At 48.7% G+C, this 23,845-nt stretch overlaps 1 long non-coding RNA gene across 3 annotated transcripts in view; it reads left to right on the top strand.

The window, feature by feature from the left end:
* The window catches only part of LOC149350637 (uncharacterized), an 84,089-nt gene extending 61,519 nt beyond the window's left edge, over positions 1 to 22,570 (top strand). For all 3 annotated transcript variants that reach the window (XR_016290399.1, XR_016290397.1, XR_016290398.1), the window contains one exon: positions 21,891 to 22,570. This is a non-coding gene — a long non-coding RNA (uncharacterized LOC149350637). The remainder of the gene's footprint in view (positions 1 to 21,890) is intronic.
* Positions 22,571 to 23,845: the final 1,275 nt, after the last annotated feature.

The raw sequence follows: 23,845 nt of genomic DNA, 5'->3' as shown, positions 1-23,845 counted from the left end.
GGAGGCGGTAGGTTTGTAGTTGTTTTCTACTAGGGCATAAATAATATCCGTAATTCCAAGGGGGGGCAACCGCCCCCCCTTGCCCCCCCTTCCGGACGCCCATGATGCAGGCGACATACCACAAGAGTGGAAACACGCGAAAATCACTTTTATTCCTGAAGCGGGTAAGAAACTCAGCACTGAGAATCTACGCCCAATTTCATTAGCATCATGCCTAGGCAAATTAATGGAGCATGTCATCCTCAACAGGCTCCAAAACTATGCGGAGGACATGAACCTCCTACCTGAAACAATGTTAGGACTCAGGGCCCAACTATCTACCCAGGACATACTCTTGCAGCTTAACAAGGACATTATTGAAGCTGACGAGGGAACAGGAACGAAAGCAATATTGGGTTTAGACCTTATTAAAGCTTTCGACAACGTGATCCACAAAGCCATTCTGACAAACTTGTCAAAAATAAACCCCGGAGAGAGAACGTACAACTACACCCGATCCTTCCTCACTAACAGAACAGTAGTGATAACAGGCGGAACAATAGAGTCTGCCCCAATCACACTAGGAACCAAAGGAACACCGCAGGGCTTCGTCCTGCCCCCTTTCCTTTTTAACGTCTCCCTCACCAAAATTCCCTCCAAATTGGCACAAATACCAGACCTACATCACTCGTTCTATGCAGATGACATCACGCTTTGGGTAACTAAATGATGCGAAGGCTACATAGAAGACACACTCCAAGAAGCACTGGACATCACTGAGGCATGCGCATGGGAATCCGTCCTCACTTGTTCAGAGCAAAAATCGGAACTCTTCGTGATTCGAGACGACATAAACAACGAGGTAGGAGAACTACCCCCCCCCCCCCCCCCCCCCCAAATAAACGTCTATGTCAATGGACGATCCGTCGAAGAGGTACAAATCATGAGAATACTGGGGTTGTATTTACAATCAAATGGAAAGAATAATGACACACTCACTAAGCTGAAACGCACGGTAGAAGCGACGGCGCGATTAATCCGCCGCATTGCTAATCGTAGACAAGGGGTGAGGGAAGGAGATTTATACCGACTAGTGCAGGTCTTTGCGCTAATCAGGGTACTCTATGCCACCCCTTATCTCAAATTTACGAAAGCATAAAAGGACAAATTGGATAGCATATGATACGGCAGGCTTACAAAGCTGCCTTAGGACTCCCACTAAATGCCTTAACCGAAAGGCTTATGAGGTTAGGAGAACTGGCAGAAGTATTCTTACCAGGCTTGAATTTAACTTCAACCTACGAATAAATACGCTAAAGTAGACTTGCCCCGCGACTATAGGGTGGCCCTACTAATCAAACCACTCCCCAAAAACATGCACCCCATACACCATGAGGGTAGAAGACATGCACGAGCCAAAGCCTTACATAATAAATACGGACAGTGCGCTGGAAATTATGTAGATGCGGCAGAATACAAACATACGAATGCCTTTGCTGTCGTGGCTGTGAACGAGAATAGTGACCACATCGTCTCGGCAAAATAAAAACGAAATCCTCTGAAACGGCAGAGGAGGTGGCTGTAGCCCTCGCCCTCGCCCTAGCGCATGCCCATGAGAGCACCATTCTCAGTGACTCCAAAATGTCTCAAGGGCGAACTACAAATACCTCCCTTAGAATCCTTAACGCCACCAAATTCTCACCAAATTGTTCCGAACTGATATGGGTCCCAGCCCATTCGGGGAATCCGGCGAACGAGGCAGCCCACAATAAAGCCCGAGGTTTCGTCGACTGGGCAGTGGATGAGTCTGGCTCCTTGAATTTCACGAAGGACTCCATGATCACATATCATGATTGCACAAATCATTTTAAACTAGAGACGAGAACTTTCCCCCTTCCGGACAAAAGCCTGAATAAAGAACAAGTGATTACGTGGCGTCGTCTACAGACGAGATTGATACGCATCCTATCACTCCTCGCGCACACTTATCCGGATCTATACAACCCCAACTGTAAACACTGTGGCCAACGAGCCAACTAGATTCACATCCTGTGGGATTGTATATAAGATAGGGCCACCTCCGGGTGATCTATAGTTAGCCGCTCCTTCTCTCGAACGGTGGGAGGCCGTGCTGGCAAGCTCTGACCACAGAACGCAAGTTTTGGCGGTGGAGTGGACTGACAAAGTCGTCGAGGGCTGTGCACTCTCGACCACTTAACGCGACCTCTTAGCACCAACCTCTTTCCGACGAATAAAATGTTTTACAATCAAAATTTGGAACTTAGTGGAGTTTTGGCCTAAGTATATTGTGTCATCGGTAAAGCGGCTGAAAAAGGCGGCTTCAAACCTCCCGCAAAACACCCCCCTCCTTTGCCGAATCTCCACGGCCGACAAACGAAATGGCGCCACCCGTGCAATCGCTGAGATAACGGCTTGTTTTGTTTCGTAAATATTGGTTGCGCAAAATGGACAATCACATGAAAGAAGACGGGACAAGCGCTTGTCCCGCTTGTCCCGTCTTCTTTCCTGTTATTGTCCCTTCTGCGCCACCCATCTTTACGCTACGATGAACCAACTTGCCCAACAACTCATCTTATTTCACCCGCCGCGGTGGCTCAGCGGTTACGGCGCTCGGCTGCTGGCCCGAAAGACGCGGGTTCGATCCCGACCGCGGCAGCTGAATTTTGATGGAGGCGAAATTCTAGAGGCCCGTGTACTGTACGGAACAAGAGGACACAAGCGACTATGGCGGATGTCAAGGGCCGTCGTCTTTGGTGGCTCTTCTGAGAATCGAGCATCGCGGCGGGCTGGCGGGGGACTTCCGCAACATTCCAGAACGTCCTCAGGGGACAAAGGCCCACTTCCGCCCTTTTCATGGTCTCGCATTCCGACCCTTCGTGAGTGCTGTCTTCTGACGGACAAGTGTTGACAGCCCGGGGAACCTTCGGCGCGTCCGAGAACCTTGCAACCTGGAATCAACTTTACCTCGAAGGCATCCTTGTCTCCCCGGCTCAACGCGTGACGTGACGTGCGTGACGAGTGTCCACAGGTGCGGGGGCGGAGGTTTGTGTGCGCGAGTGAGAGTGTCCGGCCTCTCCTAGCCTGGAGTTGACGTCATCATCCTGGGGAAGCTAGGGAAGACGGATCGCATAAAACCAAACTCGGCGACGAAAGCAGTCGCAGACACACTTCCTGTTCCGGACTCTTGTAAATATGTAGTCACAGTCGCATTTTCTGTTGTAAATATGTAAATAAATTCAAGTCTTCTTTCGCCACCTTCTAACTCCGTCGCTCAGCGGCATTCCTGTCCTTGCCTAAAGGTGGGAACGGGCGTCGTGCAGACCGAGGATCCGTCGAGCCGCGACCCCGAACCTCGTCTTCAACAGGGCGCAGTCGTTGTAACTGCAGTGTGAGTGGGGATAAGCTTCTGAGAATTCCGGCCGCGTAGCCCGGCCTATATGCGGCCCAATGGCGGTGGCAGCTTTGGGTAGGGTGAGGGCTAATGCTACGGCCCGTACGTTTCCTCCGCATTTTCAGTACTGGTGCTGGTGATCGAGCCGCCGCTGAGGAGGATCCCCTAGGCGTTTGTGACGATCGACCATCGTCATTGCCAGATCCGTGGTAAAGTAGCAAGTGCCGGATCGCCGCGCTTGCAGGTGACAACGCCAGCTCCCTCGTCGCTGCTTGCTCGCTTCTCGCCTCTGCTCTTGCTGCTTCACACATGTTTGTCATGATAGAAGACACCGGATCACCGCCGCCTTGCGCAGCAATATGCTGCACAGACTCTGAAGCCTCCAGCGTGTTCGCGGAACGCTTGGTGCTGTTTCTTCTGCGACGGCAGTCCGCGAGAGCCAGCCTAGCTGAGTCGAGCCAACATGGCGGGGTGTGACGCGTCGACCTCCCCGCAGCCGCCAGTTTGCCGCCCGCTCCTTTGCGCGCGCTTGTCGTGACATGAGAGACTGGACATCATCGACCTTGGCAGCAACATACTCGGTTTATGGGGGTTTAGCGTCCCAGAGCGACTCAGGCTATGAGGGACGCCGTAGTGGAGGGCTCCGGAAATTTCGACCGAGCGCCATGCCCACTGAGCCACCGTGGCGGCCTAAAAGTTTGAAAAAGAAAAGACAGAATCGAATCATCAATGCTTGAGAATGCAATAAGGGTCCTACCGGTGAAACAGCAACAGCAGATCAGGGAATGTTTTGCTGCTTCAAAAACGCGAGATTCCTGCCTAACGAGTGCGGTGCGATAAGCGATCGTTCTCGTGAGCTGGAACTGTAGACTTTTAATCACTGTTCTCACTTCCGTTTACATCTAATCGACGATGAAACACACGCCAGGAACTCAAATAAATGCAGGTTTTTAGCACGCGCGGCGAAGCCGGAGTCTGCCCGCGCGGCCAGCCTGGCCCAGAGCGTTGCACGCACCGCGCATTGATAGATAGGTAGACAAATAGATAAATATTGGCATCCCCTTTGTATCGGGGCGGTGGCCATTGCCACCTCGCCCAGTGAATAAAGCGGCTAATTGTTTTATTTCTTTTGTAACTGTCTACCTCCTTTTTTAAGCTTTTAATCCTGTTCAGTTCATTTTTCATTCTCTGCCGTTCGAGGCTATTTTTCATGTTATAAGCTATACTACTTCGATTTCTGTAACGTTTGGTGCAATGTTTATACTGCTTTTGCGCCACCAATTCTCCAGTCTTCTCTTGTTCGTCTCAACATCTGATGCGTTATTATTGCCTTCACTGTCCTCAAAACTCAGGGCTACTGCAAGACTGAATATCTCCTTTCCGACATCTGCTTGCATAGTTTACAGTCAACAGGAGCGTGTTTAATGTTTTCTACACTGCTCCCACATGCTACACAAATATCATCGCCATGTTCATACTTGTTTCTATTGGCAACATAATCTAGGCTCAAATAGGACCGTACTGCCTCTTGAATTATCGTATAGCGTTTATTTCCGGATTTCATTCGTACCAGCTTTGTACTCACAGAATGAATCTTTTGTTCCCGCTTTTTGTCCTCCACTCGCAGTCTCGGTTTCACGGACCATCTTTTTGATATTCGTTATTATTAACCTATTGTTACCTGTGAAGCCTGTCGTAAGCTTTCTAGTCCTTTTCCTCCATCGCGTGTCCGCGTTTTTACTGCACAAATAGCTAAAGACTTTGGCTGCCCACCTATTGTCCTCCATTTTTCGTAGTATTTCCTCAAACGGTACTTTGCTCTGTGCTTCCCTTTCCCCAAATGATGACCACCCCATATCTCCCTGTACAGCTTCACTTGTCTTTCCATGGAACCCTAAAGCTAATCTGCCCACCGTTCTTACCGCGTTCGCAAAAGTCAGTCCCGGGACCATTACACCCCTCCATATTCCTTGTATCAGTTCATATCTGTTGTATCCCCACAGTGCTCTATGCTTCTTTATGGCCGCGTTCCTCTTTCCTTTCGCCTTGAGATGTTCTTCATGAGTCCTAAAATATTCTCTTTCTTCATCAGTCTACACCCCCCCATATTTGTACTTCTCTACGCGCGATATTTCACGCTGCTGTATCGATACTGTTCTAGTTTCGTTATCGTTATATGCCATAACGCCCGGTTTTTGAACACTGAATTCAAATCCAATGTTTGCTGCTGCCTTTCCTCAGATATCCGAGAGGAGTTTTAGCTCCCTTTGGCTTTCATCCGCGTACACTGAACCCGGACATTGGGCTGCTGTTTGTCCTTGTCGGCGGTATGCTAAATTAAACCCAGCTTTGCTCTCCTCTAGCGAGCGTTCCATCTTTGCTATCATGAACAACAGTGGCAACAAGGGGCACCCCTGTTGCAAACCTCTTTCTGTGTTCACCTCCTTTGTACTCTTTGGCCCTTGACAGTTTATTTGCACTCTAATACCCTTGAATACCACCCTTATAAGCTCTATTATTTGGCGTCTAGCCCAGCTTCCGTTAGAAAGTCCCGCAGTACTCCCCTGCTTACGTTGACATGTGCACCTTTTGTGTCTATATAGAACCCAACCATAGCGGCCTGCCTTGCGTCCTAACTATTTAAATTATTTTACTACAAACAGAGTGTCCTCCAAACGTCTGCCCTGCCTAAAACCATTTAGCAGTTGTTCCAGTATCCCATTTTTCTCTACCCATGTTTTCAGCTTCGCTTTAATAGCCTGCATCAGAAACCTGTATACAACCGACGTTATCGTGATTGGTCTGTATGAGTCAATTCTTGCTTTCTCTTCTTTACCTTTGCAAATTAAACTTACTCTGCTGTGTAGCCAATATTCTGGTACCTGCTTGCTCTAAAAAACGGGTTCTGTAGCTTTGAACAATGCCTCCTTCATTTTCGGCCCCAGCTCAGTAATCAACCTTATCGGAATTGCATCAGGGCCGGTTGCTGTATTCTTAGCAATCATTTCAGCGCGCTCTTCCAGTCCAGGTTCTCCGAACTTAATCCGCCATCTTCAGAGAGCACTCCTCCATTTCCTTTAAATTTCTCGTTAATTACCACAACAATGTAACCCAAAGCCGCGCTCCCTTTTAGATTGCTCTTTTCCTCGTCCTTATAAAATCGTGTATGTGTTCGGTCTTCCCACCTAAGCGATTCATGTGATTTCAAAATTCCCTTGGGCTACTGTTCCTATTCTTCTCTCTCTCCTCCATCATCCAATGTGCATTTTCAGCTTTAATTTAAGCTCGTGGACATGAAACTTGCGTTGTCGGTACAGGTCCCATTTTCTGTCCACTTCCTCCAGACTATCCCCTGCCCTCTCGGCTGCTCTATGCTCCCTCGATGCCTGTCTCCTGAGTTCAATTGCCTGTTTAATTTCCGTGTTCCACCAGCTTCGAGGATTCTTTCTGCCTTTCCATTACTTTCTACTTTCCCCATTTTTTCCTGATTAAGCCAATTATTTCGTCATATCTCCAGTATTTTATTGCGGATTGTGCTACTTCTTACTCTACTCGTTCCACTATACGAGGTCTGTTAGAAAAGTATCCGACTTTATTTTTTTTTGCGAACACCTGAAGGATATGAAACAAGCGCGCTTGCATCACGTGACCTTGAACCTTCGTGCGCATGCACGAATTTTTTCCCGCCTGCCGATAGCGTCAGTCGCTGGGAAGCAGCATTTGAGTGAGGCGGTGCGCAGTGTTCTCGTCGGTTTTTTATTGCAAGGAAAATGGCGGAGTGACAGGAGCAGCGCTACTCCATCAAATTTTGCCATGAACTGAGCGACAGCCAAGTGGAAACCATTCGGAATATTCAGACGGCTTTCGGTGAAGATGCTATGAGTAGCACACAGATTAAGCAGTGGTACAATTGATTTAAAGATGGCCGCACATCGGTGGAGAGCGAGCCACACTCCGGTCGGCCATCAACATGCCGAAATGACCAGGTCATTGCCGAACTGAACGCTGTGGTGATGCGGGACCGTCGCGTGACTATCCGAGAAATTGAGGAAGAGGTGGACATGAGCAATTTTTCCGCACATTCCATTATCACTGAAGATTTGGCCATGGAGAGAGTTGCGGCGAAATTCGTGCCGAAGCTGCTCACGGTGGAGCAAAAGCAGCTTCGTGTTGAAGTCTCACAGGACATGCTGGATTCCGCAAACAGTGACCCCGACTTAATCAACATCATAATAACTGGTGACGAGTCTTGGGTGTACAGGTACGACCTGGAAACCAGATCCCAGTCGTCACAGTGGAAGCATTCCACGTCACCAAGACTTCAGAAGGCCCGCCAAGTGCGCAGCAATGTGAAAGTGATGCTGACTGCTTTCTTTGGCACCCTCTGTGTGGCAGACCACGAGTACACACTCCACAGGGTCAAACAATGACCAAAGAGTGCTACAGGGATGTCCTTTGTTGCCTACGTGATGCTGTGCGGCCCAAGAACCCGGAGTTGAAGTCAACAGGAAAGTTGCGCATCCATCACAACAATGCTCCCGCACATTCCTCGCACTTGAATCAGACTTTTTTGGCGAAAAACCAGACTCCTGTAGTTCAACACACTCCTTACTCTCCTGATATGGCCCCTGCGATTTCTGGCTGGTTCCCAAAATCAAAAGGCCATTGAAAGGAGCGCGATTTCAGACAAGGAAGAACATTATGGCTGCAACGACAGCTGAGCTAAACTCCATTCCGAAAGGGGCCTTTTCGGAATACTTCCCAAAATGGCAGCACCGCTGGGAGAAGTGTGTGGAGTCCCAAGTAGACTACTTTGAAGGTGACTAGGTTTGGAACGCTCCAGTTATGCAAGTTTTTTTTCTACGGCCAAAGGTCGGATACTTTTCTAACAGACCTCGTATCCGCCACTTCTTTGCTGGTCAAAAATGTGTTGTCCCCATCCTGGCCTAGCTCCGTTTTTTTTTTTTTTTGTCTGCATTGCCCCAGTAGAGGGTGATTCGTTTATGGTCACTGCCTAAACTGTGGAAGCCCTTTTCATCTATTTTCATTTTGTTTAACCTTTCATAAATACTAGGGGTGTGCGAATATCCGAAATTTCCGAATATAATTCGAATATTATATTTTTAGTATTCGTATTCGATTCGAAATCCAAGTATTCGTGTTGTTTCGAATATTCGACACGACGCGAATATTCGTATCTAGCCGAATATTCTATTGCGAGCACCGGCGTTCATTTCGGTCCGCAAGTCCTATCGAGAGAGACTTAACAACATGGCGGCGCCCAGAGCAATGCGTAACGTTCGGCCATGCAGTTGCTGACTGCACTGGTGAGCTTCTTTGTGGCTATACCTGCGAAGCTGGTATAGTCAGAGCTGTGCACGAAATACCTCGCCATACGAGCCAGTTCAGTGCCAATTGAGAGGGCATTTTCTGTGGCTGGAGAAGTTGTTTCAGCTGGAAGGGAACTACTTCTGCCTGACCGTGTGGAGCAGCCGGTTTTCCTTCACGACAACCTTTTATGTTCGTCCCAGCAACGCGCTTCTGTGCTTATGCCAAGCTAGCCTTGATCAATGCTGTGTACTAGCCATCTTCTCCTATATTTCCACTCTTCTAAGAACAATGTTCGAGACTTTGATACTTTTTGTGCAGCCACACACACCTTTTGGGCTCATTTCATCACCTATAGTTGAACTGTGATGTTCTTTGGTGCTCAAATAAATGTTTTGTAGTTGTTAAGTGCGTCTGTCCTTGATTATTCGATATTCGATTCGACATTTGGAACCAAGTATTCGTATTCGATTCGTATTCGAAAAATTTGATATTCGCACACCCCTAATAAATACCCTTGGTGACAATGCTGCATTCTCTGCTTGACTGCAGGTTTCCCGATTCCCACGTTATATGCCCTTCACACTTCCCTTCTCTGTTAACTATGATGAGGTCATGGTCTTCACATAGGACTAATAGCAGTGTGCCGAGAATAGCGCCATCTACGCGAGACATGAAACGGAGGAGCGGCGCTCGCCTCCCGTTCGCCTTAGGGTGCCTCACCTACTGTTGTGCTTGATCACACATTCCGCTCGCCCCTGTGGAAATCAGCGCCGTGCGCCCGCCATTGCGCAAAGCAAGCCCGGACTCGCGGACATGTCACGGCTTGCAGCAAGAGTCATCCTGGCTCGCCCGGCGCAGTCCCTTCCCCCTCCCCTCACTAGCGTCGGCTCGAGACCACCGTGCTCGAGACTCAACCGACGCTTCGCCGACCGCACTTTCCAGGCTGCAAACTTTCAGCGGCCGAGCTCCTCTCGTCCATTCGTCTAATTCGAACGGTGGCCAGTGGTGTAACCTTACTGGAGGGTTCGAACGGCTGGCTGCTGCAACCGTCAACGGAGGCTATAAAAACAGAGCCGCGCTGAGCCGGAGCAGCAGACGGGTGGCAGACGAGACAGCATGCGTGACCAGCCCAGCTCGGCCAAAACGCAGCGTCTCCTTAGAGGCCTACTTGATCCCGACCAGACCAAATCGAACCAGTGGGAGCTCCTCATACCACGCTGTATACGACACTCCGCCCGACGACGCGACCAGATCTTGTTGGCTTGAAGAAACTTTAGTGATCGAAAGATCTTTTTCGCCGCTCCTCGTGCTTTTGTAAGCAGAAAGATGGCACCAGGCGATGTAGGCCTGTCAAGTCGGACAGCTGTGGCGGCCGTAGTGCAGGTGCTGCGGGATCGTTCTGTGCCGCGGCGTGTAGAGGTAATATGAGAGGGAACACAGGGGCTCGTGGCCTCCGCTCTTCGTGAAGCACTGCCGCCGAGAGCTGGACATGTGGCAATTCGTGACACCATTTGCACTCCGGCTGAATGTCCGGGTAGATTTTGCTCAACACGTATGGGTTGAAGAAACATCTACCCATACGTGTTGAGCAAAATCTACTCCGGACACGAATTGGCAACCTATGACCACATATTATGGAGCTGTAGCATAGCACCGCCACCGGCGGACATTATGCGTGATCCTTCCCTCGAGCAGTGGGAGGCCGTGTGGAAGTACAGCGGGGCAGTCTATGTAGACGTCGCAGAGTACAAGGACAAGGATGCATTTGCAGTTGCTGTGGTGGACGGGCGGGGACGCTCGGTCGCCTCTGGATCAGTCAAAACCCGCTCCTCAGAAACTGCTGAGGAGGCGGCGATAGCGCTAGCTAATATCGAGCCCACTTATAAAGATCGCATTTATAACGAACGTTCGCTTATTGCGAACGAGGATATTGTTACCATGAAAATATGTATCAGGGCTATGGCACTGCGTCTCAGATAAAACGAACAACCATGGTCACACCAGTCGGTTATAACGAACGAGGAGGCGCCGTAAACTTGCCCCCGAAGTCGAAAAACGCACGCCAAAGAGCGTCTCCCAGCACCCGTAACCTCTTCCAAAGGAAGTTTCGACACCAGGAAAAACAATAGAAAAAAAAGAGCTTTCTAAATTCCAGGTAACCGTCGGGAAAGCGCGGCAAGACAGGCTACAATGTCAATTTTTGCGGGCCGTCTGGGCAAAGCTTTTTAAGTAGAAAAAGAAGCGTGGTAAGAACTAGCGAGGGGCAGCGTTGAAAACGAAACTATACTGTACACGGCCGGTAATCAATCAATGGCAGCAATATTATGAGGTTGACTACCTGCCACGAGGTACGTGTGCTGTTCCATCTGGTTACGTGGCACGCGTCGCCTACTCAATCTGATTTCCGCCTTCTAAGCTGCTGCCGCGTGCAGGCAGCGCGCACACGGCAACCAGTCTGCGTCACCCTTGTTGTGGAGAGCGGTCGAGCAGTGCGCACCTTTGAATGAAAACTGAAATCAGACAGTAGCCGATGGTTTTCGGGTAAAGCGCTAGTTCCCACATGGTCTGTGGGTCTATGCGTCACTATACTTCCGCGCAAAAATTGCTTCAAGAACCTAGTAACATGCAGCGAGGTATCTCTTTGTTTAGAGTCCAATGCGCTGCTCGAGCGCTTTACACAAGGGTGGCGCACACTATACGTTCTGCGCGCACGTGCGCTGCAGTCGCTTCATCGCTGCATCCTCACAACTTCGTCGAGTATTGAAGACAAGGATGCCCAATGGCCGTGAACGCCTCAACCGCTATCGGCGTTATAGCGTCCCTAAAGATGCTCGTCCGCAGCAAGGACCTCGGCTAGGAGCACATGAACACGCTGGAGAGCTTAGAAAGCGGCTTGATAGGGCCTTGATAGAAACAGAGGTGCACAAATAAACGCCACTATTATGACTGAGTTTGGCTCTAATAGGGAAAGTCCACTTACTACGAACTTCGGATACAACGAACGCAACCCGCGTGACCTCTAGGTTCGTTATACGTAGGCTCGACTGTAATAAAGCTGATCCACTACTAAAGCGAGGAGCGGAATATCTGTCACAGCGGCACGATTGCTGAATCGGGCCACGGGGTGAGGGCACACTCTGAGAACCCTCCATGAGATGGGTTGGTGTCCTTTCACGACACTACAAGCAGTTGGCCGAGGCGTAGGAATGCGTCTGGAGAGCCATGGGTTGATGGCCGCCTAAAGGTACGAACACACTAGCGGAAAAACGCGCGGCACGCCGCTGGCGGCGTGCCGCGCCACACCGGCGGAAAAGAGTACGCGGGTACGCGCCGCCACCCAAAGCTCCCTTCATGCTGTTAAGAGTGGACAACGAGACCTGGCGCCGGCGGCAGAAGCATAGACGACGACGGACGGGGGTTGTTGCTCTCCAAATCACCGAACCTCCGAACCGATCGAAGGACGCTGTCTCCCACGGGCCTGGGAGAAATTACTGTCAAACGAGTGTCGTCGTTAGGCAACGATGTGGCGAGAACTTGGGACAGCAGCAGCAACGCTGGAAGCAGAGATGCACATGAAGCACGGCGGACAGCGGTATACGTTGGCCGAGTCGGCCTTCGGGTCACCGGACTGGATGATGCTACGCAAGGTCACGCTGAGCGAGGCTGCTAATTGAAAGACGCTGTGTCGAAGAGGTCTCGTGCTTCGGCCATTCGGCGGGGGAGTTCGAGAAGGTTCAACCACCTGCGAGGAGACTGCGGGATTCTGCTTTCCCACGGAGGCAACGCACAGAACACTTGCGGCAGTGGTCAAGGTGACGCATCTGTGTTTGATGACTGTCTTCCCCTTCTCATCCCCCGAGCTGTGAGAGAGCGAGAGAGCTTCAGCACCGCCCCGTGCCGTGGGTGGTACCGCCAGCGTCATCAATGGCCCATCCGATTGGACAACGTTATTCGAACCAAGTTCCCCAGTCAGGGATCTAGGGAACGCGAACCGTATTTAACGGGATGTTGTGTGATCGGAGCATTGCATTGGATTCGCATTGCATTGCATTCGATTCGATTCTCATCTGTAAATATGTAGAATAAACCCTTCTGTACAGTTTCCTCGACAACGCAGTCCGACATCGTCATTCGGAGCCGGTACCTGCGGGGCTAAACGAGTTAGTCATCTCCAGGACCCCTCCGTCTTCAACTCTGGTTCCAGCGGTGGGATAGAAGCCCCATCTTTAACACTGGTTCCAGCGGTGGGCTTGTAGGCCCCGTTCTCAACAATGCCAAACCGGTTGAGGTCCGCGATTCTGCAGGAGCGCGCGCGGCACCGCCGCCGCCGCTGGCATGTAACTTTAGTAGGAGCCAAGAGGTGGCGACACAGACGCTCCCCACGTGACAAAGCCGGGCGCCCCTCATTGGTCTCCCCGCTCCGCGGCACGCGGCAAGCCGCCGAAAATGGCTCCGAGACCCATTCGCTGCACTATAGTGCCTAGGCACTATAGCTGCACGGCAGATCAACCCGCACAGCAGGTTTCGCGGCAAGCTCCGCGCGCGGTTTTCCGCCAGTATGTCCGTACCTTTAAACGGAATAGTCCACACGTGCTCCATCCATCCATCCATGGCCCTCCAACGCCCCCCCCCCCCCCCCCCCCCCACACACACACACACACACCAGGCGCAGTAGAAGGAGCATGGTTATGTTAAAGTTGAAAAGCCATATTCGGGATAAGAAAGGAGTTCTGATGCATCAGAAATAAATAATGCTTTCATGTTGAGATGAACAGTTGAACACTAAAGAAATGAACACAATCCTGCCAGCACTGAATCACAGAATGCACACACACCAGCCACAAAAAAAGGGAGCGCCAAGTGTGGAAACAGATGGCAAAAGCACAGGGCTTACAACTAAGCGGCAGCAAAAAGAACCCAGGGGCAGTTCAGTGACTACAGTCTACGTAAACCAGCAACAGAAGCAGAGCAGTATGGAAGCACTGGGTGAGTAGGATTTAATCTGCAAGTACGTGATTTTCATCAGCTGCAGACTTCCAAAGGCACACATTAAAAACCTGTTACATTAATGCCCCAAAGGTGTCCTAAATCTTCCAAAAGAAACCACATAACTAAAAAAGCTCAGTGTCACAGAATAAAAAGGAGCACCATCAACAGACAATTAGTGACAGCTGCAAACATGATTCCCTGCAAGAAGATTGTACTGTTTAAAGCACTTAACAACAAAACATATTTTTAAAAGGTACCCACGATATAGAGCACTCATAAGAGAACCATATTCATAAATGTAGCCATATAAAATGCTAAGCGAAATGTTCCTCCATAAACACCCCAGTGGCTTTAAAAGCCTCTTTAATGCACAACAGGAGACAATGACATGAGCCGATTAAATCGCCATCCCGTCATAAGCCGAGCACAGGCTGATGGTCGGCAGTTGGCCAATTTTGCTTGGGGTGGCACCGCCTTCAAACCTACAGATTTTTTTCTCTCATTTTATCTGTCGTCTACACTGGTCAATACTCCCTAAAATGTGCTAGGTGCCAATCAATAGCCACCCTAGATCGCATAATTCGGGCCTGTACGGAGGACCAGCCTCCTCTGAACTTAAAAGGAGACTGAAGCACTTTTTAAAAAAAAAAAAGCCGGCAAATATCGCATCCAAATAAGGCAAAAACAAGCGCAAATTGTCTTTTTTAGCAGAAATATGCGGCCTGTGCTGCGGGGCACACCGTGCGGCGCACCGCCGCACGTGATTGGTCAAGAGAGGTCGTGACGACACTTTGTGGACTGGAGAAGCTGCCGATGCGGATGCGGTGCTGCGTTTAGTGCAGATCGCAGCTTTCCGTGGTGTTGTAAAAGCGAATATGGCGACTATTTTTTTACTGACCTCCAAAGAAAAGTGTACTACAGTTTGTTCATTCCACGTATCAGCTGAAACTAAAAAAGACACAAGCAAAAAATTCTACGCCTAGCACAAACTTACATCAGCGTGAAAGACGCGTATGCAGACCATGCGTAAAAGGTGCCAGTACAACCTCGGCTCGTATTCTCGGAAAGGCAGGGGTGCGAACAATACTCAAGTCAATTACCACCACCGGACGCCTCCCGGCTCACCCGAAAGAGCCCGAAAAATCCTGTTCTCAGTACCCGGCGTTGTAGGTTGGGGCAAGAAAGTATTTCAAGGAAACGATGAAGCGGCACAAAGTTGATGTCAAAATGAGCGAAGCGCAGTGGCCAAGCAGTGCGATGCATGTGATCACAGGATAGTGACGCAATCATTGTGCGCTCGAAACCATGCCAACCAAATACGCGCATAAGGCTGCTGCTTCACTCGTGGCGCGTTCAGCAGATGCCAGAAAATATTAATCGCTCCCTCAGAAACGTTCGCCCTTCCTAGATTTGCAGTTTAGGTTCAGTGAAGTGGTGGCCAACTAAAAAGCCAAGCTAGCTGCAACTCGCCTGCTGCCACAAGCATTCATTTCTCTCTCAAATTTGCATCCGAAATCAGAACGTCGAACGCTTTCATTTTAATGGCTTAAGCTACGATTAAACGAGATGCCGCATATGAAGGGCTTCGATGCTTGCTTGCTTTGTTTTATTGTGCTTTGCTTTGCTTGCTTGCTTGGACACGTCGAACCGAGTATAAAATCACTAACCGAGCCTTGCTGAGCACGCCTCAGGTGGTCTGGCTGCGCGCGGCCATCTTTCGACAGCAGCGCCGTCTTGCATCTGGCCGATTTCTCCCTCGCCGCGCGGTTCAGCCTTATCTGAGTGTTGATTTTTGCACTATTTTGACCTGCAAAGTGTTGCACTGTATGCACTGAGCAACTGTGAACAAAATGGCCCGTGCTTCGGCGAGCGGCGACCCGGATGTTTCCCTGCAAGTTGTGCCGAAAATCGACATTGGAGGTGCGCTTCTACGCAAGTGTGCGCAATTCATTTAACGGCTTTCTGGTATCTATAATGGAGACATTTATTAATGCTAGCACGAAACTTGCATAGCGCTTCTATTTTGTAGTTATAATTATAAAAGAAAAACCGCTGCGTTCCGAGCTAACAGCAGTGTTGCTGTCAAGCGCTCAAGCGGTATGCTCTGCGTTGCACTGGTGACACGAACAGATTGAAACTGCGTTCGACCGCGTCTTTCACTACATTATATACCCCTCTGCACTGTCCTAAAAAACGGTACTTTCTGTAGTGCTACATGGAGAAGGCACCGCTGCCAGCGCATAAGCGCACAGAATTCTGTTGCGGCTTTTGGCTTTGCATAAATTTCTTGATTACTTCGTACTCACGGTAAAATAACCGGTGAGGCGTGCAAATGTAGGGTGGTCCACTCTTAGCGTGAACATGGGAGTGTGTGGCAGCGCTTTTCGGAGCGCCAGTGCATCCGTCGGCGCCGCGCGTCGAAGCAAAGTGTCGCCGGAACAGAGGAAACTGGATTTGGAGCTTCGCGTCGTCTGACATTTCGCTAAACTCGGAAAAAGATGCAGTAGAGAGGCATCTGGCCTTCGAACGCGATGTGATTTATACACTCGCAACTGGTGCACCTGCTGTGACAGTTCCTGAGGGGCGTATCTGCTTGGTCCGTCTCGGGTGCGGCCGCTGATTAATGCCGAAAGAGCGAGAAAGCGCGTGGTGTGGTCGGATGGGCACTGCGTGCCTGCTGATTGCACGTCCCTAATAGGCACATTTTTCTTAAACAATCGGCACTTTGCATTATGGCGTCAGTCGAAAATAGTATTTGGTCGAAGCATGAGGTGTCACGATGCAAGGTGGACACGTCAAAGCTGCGGCCTTCAGTTTTTTAAGTCCTGCTGGTTTATCGGATATTTACTGCAAGCAAACAGCTGTGGCATTTGTGCAATGCATCATGGCTTTCAAGTACTGTCAAATAGCTATGTTTACAGAGCCGTTGTCGTTAATAATCAGTCACCAGTGTCGGCAGTTATAACAGAAATGTTTCACATAACCTGCAGTGCTGCTGCATCATTTCGCCAAATTATTACTTATGTTTTGGTTTTGCAAGGGTCACAGACGACACACATCTTAGCGACATCAGCAATAGGTGCTCGCGTGTAAGGTATGTGTAGCTGAAACAGCCCGCACCCGCACTGCCGCCATGGCTCTTTCACACTGCTCCGCTTCAAGCCGCCTTCGCTTCCTGTAGTTGTTTGAACAGCAGACGACTGCGCAGTGGTTTCCCGAAGACCTCGTTTCAGCTTTCATCGCACGTACACCCAAATAGGGCTACTGCAGCTAAGCAACCGCATACAGTAAACACGGAGAACCGCAAAGAACGCACGGAAACCGCCTTTCCGAACCAGCCAGAGAGGAGGAAAGCAACATGGCGGTGTTCGGCGCGCTGGGAGCGAGCCTAAAACTGAAAAAGGTCCTCTATAAGATTTCTGCAGGGGCTTTTTCGGAATGGGTCATGACACGCCTCTCATGCGCGAGAAAATCAAAGGAACTGTGTCATGGTTCAGCCGCGCCTTTTCGACAGAAAACTCCAGAGATCATATTAGGGACAAGCCCTGCATGTAGCCGCACTTACGAAAGTGCTTCGAGCAGAGTACGCTTGCTTTGATCGGCTTGATTTCTTCGTCACAGCAGCGAGCGCTTGCGCTGCGAGCTCATGGCGGAAAACAGTGGAAGACGACACAGTCGCGGCCGTGGTTGTTCGTGGATACGAACTCAGAGTAGTACCTCGTGTTGAACATGATTTTCAAAGTCGGCTGACACGCTTGGTACGTCGCAATGCACGCAGTACGAGGAATAACGCATGCAACACGAGAAACAACGCGCGCTGAAAGCTCGCTCGGGTGCGCCGAAGTATCCCCGGCTCCTCAACGTGACGTCACGTTGGACGACATGGACTAGGTTTCCCTCTCCGCTGTTCTCTCCTGCGCTCGCGCGCGGCGCGGGAGATTTAAACATCGCGCTTTCAGTTGGTGATTGCGGCACTGTTTCAGCCGAAATCGAAAAAAAAAATCACAGGCGTGATCAGCAATGACACTACTTCAAAACCCTAAAAAATTGGCTGATTCGAAAACCGCCTCAGTATCAATGCAGCTCCGAACCTCCGAGTGGTGGGAGGCCGTGCTGCTTAGTTCCAGCCGGGAAACACAACGCCGATCCTTGGAGCGGGTTCTCAAGGTTGCCGAGGAACAAGGGCTCCCGGCCACCTAGCACGGACTCAAGACCACCCTCACCGGCCCCACAGGTTGACGAAATAAATTCTTATCCTTCTCCGGCCTGGGAGTTTTGGTCTCGCTTCTAGCTGGTCAACGATGGTAACCGCAGCACTGGGTCAGTGTAGGAGAACAGAGAATATATTTTGCGTGTTTTATTGACACATCCTTCCCGTTACTTCGTCTAAAGAGATATTGCTTCTCAAAACACAACTAAAAAAAAAAAACAGCAGTTGGTAACAATGGTCCACGGCGTCTTGAATTACTCTGCTGACCAACAGCGAGAAAAATCAGCTTTTTAATATTTGGCTGTATCAAACAATCCATAGGCATCAAAATTCTTTACCCTATAATTTCGTCTCGTGATGAGCGTCTTGTTTAGGAAAGAAGAAAAGTTTTAACAACGGTTCGCTTTTTGTCACGGAGGTATTCTGTTCAATGGTCCTCAATGTGGGCGGAGCTTCACTGCAGACGTGAGTTGTATCCGACTATACATGTCTATGTTACAGCCTTTCGTGCAATACAGATACTGTGTGTCGATGCACATGAGGTGTTAAGTTTATCTTAAACGGCGCGGCTGACATTTTCGGTACATCATTTCGTGCATAATTCACGCAGTACATGTACGATCATTTCGCGTGTACTTAGTTCACACAGTACAAAAGGATCGTTCCGCGCACAGAGAGTGCACGCAATTTAATGCATGCGCAATGTACCTTACAATTGTAGTTGTCTTCTAAAAAATTGTTCATTATTTAAGTAAACACATGAAAACAAACCATTATCAGTCAATGGCCTTCACTGTGTTAATAATAATTTACGCCACCTGGGGATCTTTAACGCGCACTGACATCGCACAGCACACGGGTGCCGTTTGCGTTTCGCCTCCACCGAAACGCGGCCGCCGCGGTCGGATTCGAACACGGGTACTCCGGCTCGGTAGACGAGCGCCTTAACCACTGAGCCACCGCGGCAGGTACGGTCGCGCTGCACTCTTCGCAATTTTGAAGGTCACGAGCACAAAACCAAGCACCACCGCAGCTGTCGCAGCTCGGACATCAGTAACACATGAAGATTAGGTTAGGCTAGATTAGACCGACTCAGGTTATGAGGGACGTCGTAGTGGAGAGCTCCGGATAATTTAGACCACCTTTGGTTCTTTAACGTGCACTGGCATCGCACGCGGGCCTCTAGCATTTCGCCTCGATCGGAATGCGTCCGCCGCGGTCGGGATCGAACCCGCGTCTATCGGGTCAGCTAGCAGCTGAGCGCTATGACCACTGAGCCATCGTGGCGGCAGATATGAAGGAACACGACGCCAAAATGACGGTGACCGGCGCCGCTAAGCAGGCGATAGCGACCGAGATAACGCGACTGACGAAGTTCACGAAACGGGCAAACAAGCGCGGCAAAATTCAGAAGGGATAGAGAGAGAAAGAGTCGATCTTTTCTCCTTTCAGACTTTGCTTGAGGCTAGAACCAATAGAACTCGTTCTTTATTGCAGACGCTAGCGCCGCCAATGCCTCGGTTGCGTTCATAGCGGGTGAGGGCGCAATCACTGCGCCAGCGGCGATTTCTAGCGGGTACGCTTCCGGATGACTGGAAGGTCGGTAAAGTCACACCAGTTTTTAAGGATGGAGACACTACCAATGTTTCCAATTTTAGACCAAGTTCACTAACATCAGTATGCTGCAAACTTTTAGAGCATATTATATCCAAACACATTCGTCAGTATTTAAATCGCAATAGTTATCTTTATGAGTATCAACACGGGTTCCGGGAGGGCTTATCAACGGTGACGCAACTAATGGAATGTGTGCATGATTTTTGTAAAGTAATTGACGGCAGGGTTCAGATAGATGTTTTATTTTTAGACTTCAGAAAAGCCTTCGATACGGTTAATCGCAGGAAACGTCTAATTAAATTAAAAGCTTCTTGGAAATAATTGCGTAGTTCAGTGGGTAGAGGACTTTCACAGCAATCTCGCAAGCAGTATGTTGCCATTGGAGACAAGAAGTCACGATATATATATATATATATATATATATATATATATATATATATATATATATATATATATATATATATATATATATATATATATATATATATATATATATATATATATATATATATATATATAAATGACCTGCTTCAAGATTCCCCACTAAAAGTAAGGCTATTCGCAGACGACTGCATCATTTATAGTGAAAGTAAATCTGCAAGTGACCAAATCCAGCTAAACAATTTTTTATTTCAAATACAAAACTGGTGTAAAGAACGGCAAATGACCTTAAACCCGCAAAAGACAGTCTGCATGACGATTACTCACAAGGCTGAGCTGCTTCATTATGCATATGCTTTGCAAGGTAGTCCCCTTTCGCGGGTAAATGAGTACAAATACCTCGGCGTGACCATAACTTCAAATTTCAGCTGGACAAAACATATCGATAACGTTGTCGGGAAGGGGAACAAAAGGCTAGGCTACCTCAGACGCGTCCTAAAAGAGGCTTCCACAGACACAAAACAGACAGCGTACAAGATGCTTGTACGACCCTTACTTGAGTATGCGTGTGAAATATGGGATCCATACCATCAAAAGCTAACACCTAAACTTGAGCAGGTACAGAGACGGGCCTTACGATTCATTTTCTCTCAGTACCGAAGGCTGGACTCCGTGACACCCCTTTATGCGAAAGCTGATTTGCCTTTCCTTTCTCAGAGGCGAAAAGAAAAATGGCTGAGGCTTAACTTGGTTAAGCCTGGAGAATGCGAAGCATCATCGTGTCGCGTAATTTGGAGGCGCACAATCACAGCGACGGCGCGAGGTGGGCCCCCGTTTCTCCACTGTCGTGACGTCATCGTGTCACGTGGTGTGACGTCATGTATCACGTGATTTGGAGGCGCACAACCACAGCGACGGCGCGAGGTGGGCCCCCGTTTCTCCACTGTCGTGACGTCATCGTGTCACGTGGTGTGACGTCATGTATCACGTGATTTGGAGGCGCACAACCACAGCGACGGCGCGAGGTGGGCCGTTTCTCTACTGTCGTGACGTCATCGTGTCACGTGGTGTGACGTCATGTATCACGTGATTTGGAGGCGCATAACCACGGTGAAGGGCTGAAGTGGTAGCTAAAGTAGTATGCTTCGCATAAAAAAAGACTAAACCTTTTTTATTGTGTCATTAATAGTTTAGTGCATGTGAGAAAAGAGCGATACATAAACGGAACAAGAACACGCATAAGCCGTAATAAACATAGTAGACATGTCCAAATAGAGAAATTTCACAAGGACTGTTTCAAATATTCCTTTTTTCCTTTAACAGCGTCCGAATGGAATGGGCTGCCAAACGAAGTTGAAATGCGCAATCTCGAGAACAATTTTCCGTCCGTCTTGCTAAATATATAGAGCGACAAAGTATATTAAGAGAATTTTTTATTACCTGCCATTTTTCACCTGTATTTTATGACTGTACTTTGTTAACACTGTTTTATTGTTTCTACTGTATTGACTGCATCTTGTTCCTGCTGGTCTGCGTGTGCCACAAGTTTGACGTTGCGTGCACTCCTGTCTTGGTCCAGGTTGGACCGATAGTATGTACAAATAAATAAATTTCTCCAGCTCGCCGGGGCAGAAGTGGCTCGCGCTTGCTTCCCCCTGCTGCAGCGCCGTTGTCAATTATTTTGCATAGCGTGGCTTTGTTTCGTCTGTGGACGAAAGTGGTGTGTAATTTCAGCCATTCGAAATATGCGGAAAGCGCCTGACGCTCTCCTGGAACGCTTGGATGCCGTACTACGTCGACTGTGGATGAATGATGGCTTTGTGTGATTGCCTACGCAGCTACGTAGAGTAGACTGCTCGAAAATTACTTTCAGCACAATGCAGCAGACTCATGTAGCATTCGTTCGCAGGAGAGTGGGGGTCGAGGCGATGGGTTTCACAAAAATTTAGTGTGCTATTCGCACGCTTTCAGGAACCTATACCACACAGCTGCGGGAGCCTTCAAGTTCACTGCTTCGATAAAGAGGGCCAACGTGCGAAAGGCAGAACATCGGGAGCACGCATGGTTTGCTGTGGTTCGCAATGGATTGGATTGTTGCGGCTTTCTGTGCACAGCCGCATACAGGGCTGAGCAGGCCAGTGCTTTATGGCCATGCATTGACGGTTGTAAATCATAAAGCCATGGTATTAAAGTACAGGTACATTGTCAGATATGCTGTGGAAAAGCGAGAGCTGTCATTGCCATATAATTACTGATTGTCTGTTATACTTTCAGCGCAAACTGAACTAAGCTTTTTGTGGAAGCTGCTTTTGTTGACGCTTCCCTTCTTTCAGCTGCAAAAAGCGGTTAGAGTTCAACAGGGCCTTTGAAGATGAAAAAAGTACCCGTTAAGTGTACTCTTATGTCGCATCACTGTTATGGAAATACTTTTGTGTCGTTTTTTAGCCTCTAACATCAGATTCTTGCCGCACAAAATATGTGATATTAACGCGTCAATTTACTTTCTACAATTGCTATAGGTAACTTGATTTCGGTGCACTTTTTGTGCAAAATCTTCTCATCATAATCAGTTTCACAATATGTTTGATGCTTATTCATCTGCTATTTTTCATGTAATGTTTTATCATGTGCTGAAAAAGAGATCAAGGTCCGATTCACTTCCTGTGTGTTCTCGGTTTTTCCGCGGCGACTTGAAGGTAACATTGCTGACGTCGCTGACTGTGAGATACGTGTTGAATACATAAAACGCATTTGTACCCCTAACACACTGAATTTTAAACAGTTGACATTCAGTACATGAAGTACCACCCAGCCTCCGGTGCTCTCTGGTAAAAAACTGCCATTTTCAAATGACTGCAATAACAGTTGAAGAAAAAAGCCTGATATGAAAGGTATACTCACACATATGGTCTTATTTTAATGCAATGTTTATATACTTATTGTCTGTATGGGTTCCTTTAAAAACTATTAGTTTTGATCTGGAATGCTTGCTTGAAGTGTTGATAATAAGAGCTCTCCGTAAACACCCGTATTAATTGGTCCCAGATGGTTTTACTTAGGCTACTGCATTTTGGCATGAGTTTCACAAGGCCGATGCATGTTGCTTTGTCTTCTCTCTCTCTCTCTCTCTTTAGAAATGCTGTGGCTGGGAAGATTATGGATGTGTATCCCAAGCTTTTCATATTTGAAGAGTCAGATTTAAGAAATTTTACAAATGTAATCCAGTCCTTTGTGCTGATGCACATCAACGACAATCAACGCTGCCTGCTATACACTAAATTGTATTTCCATTTCATTGCCTCACGGGAGTGAAAAAAGCATGCATGCACCATATATGCGAATATCCGAGAAAGATGCGGCCACGGATGTCTTCAACTGGGCGTCCGTCGGCGAGACAAACATACCTTTGGACTACTATCGGCTGCTCGGGGATGTCATTCCGGTGGTCTTGAATGAATGAATGAATGAATGAATGAATGAATGAATGAATGAATGAATGAATGAATGAATGAATGAATGAGTAACTTTATTTCCGTCATCATGGGGCCTCACGGTCGGGGCGCAGCAATTAGGAGGGGGTGCCCCTCCCAGCCGGCTCTCAGCACCGGAGACCGCGGAGAGAGTCTTGTGGTAAGCGGTCTCCGCCTGACGGATGATGAATCTTTGCTGATCTGGGTCGTGGCTTCGGATCACCTCTTCCGAAGTGGCAAGGTCTGGGATGATTTGTGATTTAGCCCCAGGAGAATCCTGACACTCCCAAATTAAGTGATTTTGCGAAGTCATTCTGTGGCAGCTACTGCAGATTTCAGGCTCCCCGGTGTCTTCATTGTGTAGTATAAAGTAGGGAAAGAATCTGTTGACCTGAAGCCTCCTCCAGGCCCTGCATTCCTTTGGAGTGAGTGACCTATCCGGAAGTGAGAGTGTTC

Source organism: Amblyomma mixtum, chromosome 3 (assembly GCF_055824585.1).
Source record: "Amblyomma mixtum isolate Tamu chromosome 3, ASM5582458v1, whole genome shotgun sequence".
NCBI classification, from domain to species: Eukaryota; Metazoa; Arthropoda; class Arachnida; order Ixodida; family Ixodidae; genus Amblyomma; species Amblyomma mixtum.
The sequence above is the reverse complement of the archived record's forward strand: the minus strand, read 5'-3'. Positions and strand labels throughout refer to the sequence as shown.